The 5,058-nt window shown below is 44.0% G+C and overlaps 1 long non-coding RNA gene across 1 annotated transcript; it reads right to left on the bottom strand.

Annotated features, from left to right (window-relative positions):
* Nucleotides 1-4,052: 4,052 nt before the first annotated feature.
* Nucleotides 4,053-5,052, bottom strand: LOC104913586. The gene is made up of 2 exons (XR_002120466.1): nucleotides 4,590-5,052; nucleotides 4,053-4,454 (listed from the first exon to the last, which is right to left on the bottom strand). It is a non-coding gene; the product is annotated as an uncharacterized LOC104913586 (long non-coding RNA).
* Between the last annotated feature and the right edge of the window lie 6 nt (nucleotides 5,053-5,058).

Here is a 5,058-nt window from a genome sequence, read left to right as displayed (position 1 = left end):
TTTTTTTTTAATAGTTGTCAAGAATGGGGGACAGGGAGTTTGACCGACTCCAGGCAGAATAGCACAGGAGAGTGACATGGAACACAGTACCAGCTGGAGGATCCCATGTCATTTGTGGGCAAACATGGAGCCTGAAGAGAGGGTAAAGGAGGCAAAAAGAACTGCAGTTGTCATTTCCCCCCCAAAGAAATAGATCAAAAGGGAACTGAACAAGAATACTGCTCTTGTAATAAATTATTTGAAAGCACAGGCTACAGAGCTGACATCAGCAAGGAGGGGAAGTCAGCACTGCTCTAACTGCCAGCTGATCAGCTGAACTGCTTACTATGTGAACCTTTTAAAAATGGCATATTGTTGAGATGCCAGAGGATTTAGTTTCAGCTAATCTGACCAGAGCTACTTTCAGTGTCACTGCTGCCTTTTCAAAAATGCATTTCTAAAAGGTGTTATTTAATGAATGAATAGCTAAGTAGCAAATTAAAATTGTTTACATGACTCTTACTATTTGCATTGTAATTTCCTCTCCCTCCTGTGATTTATTGTCAGTCTCAGTAGCCAGCTTAGATTCATTTTTTCCATTGCAAAAATGCAGGATGTAATTACTAACAGCTGATGAATTAAGAGATACAATTAAATCTGTACAGTAGGTTTCCCTGGGGATGATCTCAAGCTTTTATAGACGTGATTTGATACACTCCTAACAGGAGATCCATCCCTGCTGGGCAGCCACATTTTGTTGATCCGTAGGGTGGTATCTTAAGACAAATTATACTATACGTGGAGTAAAAGATAGAATCTTGCCCAGCCTGAAACATTACATTTTGGATCCAACCTCCCATATCATTCTACCACTCCCCTCCTGGCTACGTTGGGGGTCTTTCAAAAGCCCCAGTCCTACCCTTCACCTAACATGCCCCATATTAATATTCTGACGAGAACTGTTAGCAAGCTGTTGGAAGCAAGGATGCCAGAGTCATTTGCTAAGAGGGCAATAACAAAGCAAGGAAATCTGAGCACAAAATCTAAGCTGTTTCTTTTTTGTTGTCACTTCAAACCCATCCCAAGTACAGAATCCAGTGGATACAGGGGATCAATCCTGCAGAAAGTAAGAAAGTAAGGGGAATTAGATATTCGTGTTTCGAGGCTCAGTTCTAAGGGCCAAAGAGGACAATATTTCACTGAAAAGCCACATGAGATGCACTCACTTCTGCTCCCATTCAAGGGAGACCCCAATTTCCAGTGCGTGAAGAAATCTACTGTTTGGTAGTGAAAAAAGCTCAGAGATGTCAATCTACCTTTTGTGCAGTACAGCTGTCCTTCTAACCAAAGCTTTTGCAGAAATCATTGCTAAGGCATCACAGTTTCTACAAACATTCTGGGCACTTGCACCATGTTTATTCACATAGGTTTTCCATGTAAGAAGAAATTTAAGTCTCCTTGGCAGAGGAACTGGAGGCAGGGTTTTCACTCTCCACATCATCTTCTGTATCATCTGGAAGCTTGCACAGCACAGGTGTGTTAAAAACAGAGACTGCAGGTTAAATGCCATTAATGCCAATATCCTGAGAAGGCATGGCAGCATTGCCAGGGAGTCCAAAACAAAAGTCCTCGTTTCTAGTGAGAATTTAGCATTACGAAATGTGACAGGTAACTCAGCCTTCTATCTGTGCCTCTTTTCCAGTTCAGCAGTTGATATCTGGGAGAAGAGCAGCAGGGTGTCTCTTCAGCATCACTGATAAGTGGGTTGTGTTACCCTGACCCTCCACTGCTTACACTACATACTTTTAAGTCACTAAGGACAGAGACTTAAAGTAGATAATGAGCATTTACAGTAAATTTCCTGTGCATGGTTTATTATCATATGTTAATGAGCATACATTTAAAACAAGTATATGAGGCTGAGACAAAATTGTCCTGTTTTTGGTGCCAAGCTGATCCAGCACTATTAAAACTGACCTACACACCATCGGGTTTGCCCATCTGAGAAACGCCACAGAAAGCCTGAAGTTCTAAACCAAAAGCCATACCTGCTTTAACATCGACCAACACCTTCCCCTGTCACTTCTTTGGGACTGTTTTTGTGAGGGAAGATGCGATGCAGAGAGATAACAGCTACCAAAAGCTGTCACTGCAGGTAGCTAGCAAAGACCAATCTCGAGAAGCCTGCTTCACAGCTTACTGATGTAGTTACCATTCTGAAGGGAGTTACAGAAACCTCCAGGGCTCAGTACAAAGAACACAAATCATCCACTGGCTGAAACTAACGGGAAAGGCATGTTACAGAGCCTTGGCAGTGATTTCTTCCCCCTTTACCAGGGAGGAAATAATGCCTTGTCTGCTCAAAACCAGCCTTGACCATCCACCACAACTGAACCTTCTCCTACCTTTTCTGGGTCATCGCTGTTAGGCCGCTACACAAACATTTCTTATCTGGACTTGAAGTGGCAGCTCTGTTCATCTGTGGTTAGCAAAAGCACACATTTGACAACGATATATACTTTTTTTCCCCCCAATAAAATTAGCCTGAAATCAATAGCCTGAAAACAATGTACTCTTCCCCTTTTTCTTACAGCTTTTCCTACTAGGACAAGTTCCTGAGGTTTGGCTAAAGGAGCTGTGAGTAGCTTAGAACAGATCCTTCTGTCCCTCCTCTGAAAGGGGGTAGAGTTACCCAAAGCAAATAAAAGCTGCTTCCTATTTAGCAATCCTTGTCTTCAGTTCTGTGCAAACCCTCAGAGCAAACTCGGTAACAGAGTCCTGCAGCCTGAGGCATTTCACAAACAGTGCTCCAGTGAAGGCAGCACAGACTGCAGATGGCCCGAAGGATCCTGCCTTACAATCAGACTGCTCCTACCAACAAACTGCTTATTTGTGATTTCTTGGAAACGACCAAAGATTCTGGCCTTGTGAACTTGGGAGGTTCTGGAGCCTTGGAGCAAAAGGGGCAAAATCCACCTTCTAGAGTGAACCTCTTCCCACACAACAGTCTTGGATGTTGTCCCTTCCTATTCTTCATACCTGTACAGAGAAAAAACAGACATTTCAAAGCAGAGCCAACTGACTGCTTTTTTTGGTCTATTCACTCAAAACTTATATGGCTTGGAAGGGACAGATGGAGCCTTCTCACATATCCTGTCCTGGGGTACCAGATAAACAGCAGCAACCCTGAGAGGACAATTGGTATTAGTAAGAAAGGAATGAAGAGGGTCTCAGCCAAGTGCCTGAAATCAGCATTTCTTATCATATCACCCAGAATCCCTTACAGTGTCTCAGTGCAGAGGTTTCAAGATCTAAATTAACTTCACCTGAACAGCTGTGTCTTTAGATTACAGAAAAAATTATACAGGTGAAACAATAAATGTACAATAGAGGACTTTACCTCTTCAGTCTGACTGGTGTGGTCATTTTCATCACCAACATACACTGTGAAAATACCTTTCAGATGCCAGATTTCTTCTGGCTGAAGCTTTCTTTTTAAAGGGCAGAAATTCTGGAACATGGGCTGCAGGATAGCTTTGATTTATTCAGGTGGATCTTAAAAAAAAAAGAAAAAAAGAGAGAGAGAAAAGAGGCAGATATTTTTTGAATAACAACAGAAAGCAGACCATTAATCCTTCTCCTCTGATCGTATTGTTTCTGCAAGATTTTTTAAGTGGAGGATTCCCCATTGGGGGCAGCACAGCTGAATGGTCTGTCACCTGTGCACCCAAGTCCCGACAGATACAGGAAACCATGCAGAGGACACAGATGGACAATGAGGAATTCATACTCACACTGACAACTGGCCAAGCAGGAAACAATTATAAAGGTTAAAAATAGAAGAGGAGGGAAAGAAGAAAAAAGCAGTTTGAATCAGAGGACATCACAGCATAGACAGTGATGCTTGCACACTCCAGACAAGCAGGCTGGAGTGCTGGACCCGAGCGATGTAATAGGTGCAATACCGTGACCTGTACTTTTTTGCAAGGCATTCTGAGAACTACTGAGAAAAAGCGTGAATGAGACAGCAGGTAAATAGTATTGCTATACTCTTACAGATCTTTCCTGAAAGATCAGGAACAAACTTGCTTCAGGAAGGTGGAAGGTAGAGCTCAGCCAGCTGGGCTTTAAAACCACTGTTCCAAATACAGATGTTTCCTGCAGGTTAGTGTGCAGACCCCAGTCCTCTCCCTTCCCTAACTAACAAAAAGTGCCTCGTTACCACGGTCTGTATTTTTTTTTCCCCTCCTTCACTACTAAGCACTGTAAGAGGAAAAGTTGAGCCTGAGTGGAAGAATAAAAGTGGAAATGTGTAGTATAGGTCTGCAGACAGAAAGTGAAACAGTCATTACCCTGAGCATAGTTGTTTACTTTCTGTATGCGTTGTCTCAGCTGGCATATCTTCACCTTTAAGGCTGCAATGTCCACATGGTTGGAGTAATTCAACTCTTCCTGCAGGGTCCAACAAATCTTGGCTTAGAAAACAATAAAGAAGAGGAGGACGCTGAGATTTTACTTCAGTAACACAAATCCACCGTCCCTCCAGCACTTCCCCATCCCTGCCATTGCCTGGGGTTTGGCAGTAGACACTATGTGACAAGATTACCTACCCGAGGGCTTGTTGGGGTGGGGGAAGGTGGAGGGAACCATTCAAATCTAATGTCTTCTGCACCACCAAATGAGTGTAAAGAAATACATCCGGGATCCTCCACATTTCTGAGGAAGACCCAGAGCTCAGCGCTTCCAGAAGACTCACAGATGTGCACAGCTGAGGGAAATAGGAAACGAACACTGCCACAGAACGAGGACTGCCTGCCCTGACACGGAGCAGCTGCATGCGAGACGCACGCACTCAAGTTTCGTTTTATTTTCTTTAAGAAGAACGTGATCCACTAACCCACCTCGCGACCATTCCAACCCCCTCAGAGCCCCAGCCCCCCGCACAGCACCATGCCCGCGCCTTCCTTCTCCTTCTGCTCCTGCTTTCGCAGAGCCCTCACAGATCCTCGGGTTCCGTCCCATCTTTGAGAGCAGCTCTAGCAGGCACAGACTGCTGTAGGTGAGACGACCCTCAGACGG

Source organism: Meleagris gallopavo, chromosome 17 (assembly GCF_000146605.3).
Source record: "Meleagris gallopavo isolate NT-WF06-2002-E0010 breed Aviagen turkey brand Nicholas breeding stock chromosome 17, Turkey_5.1, whole genome shotgun sequence".
Lineage (NCBI taxonomy): Eukaryota > Metazoa > Chordata > Aves > Galliformes > Phasianidae > Meleagris > Meleagris gallopavo.
Note: the sequence above shows the minus strand (reverse complement) of the source record. Positions and strands in the feature narration are given on the sequence as shown.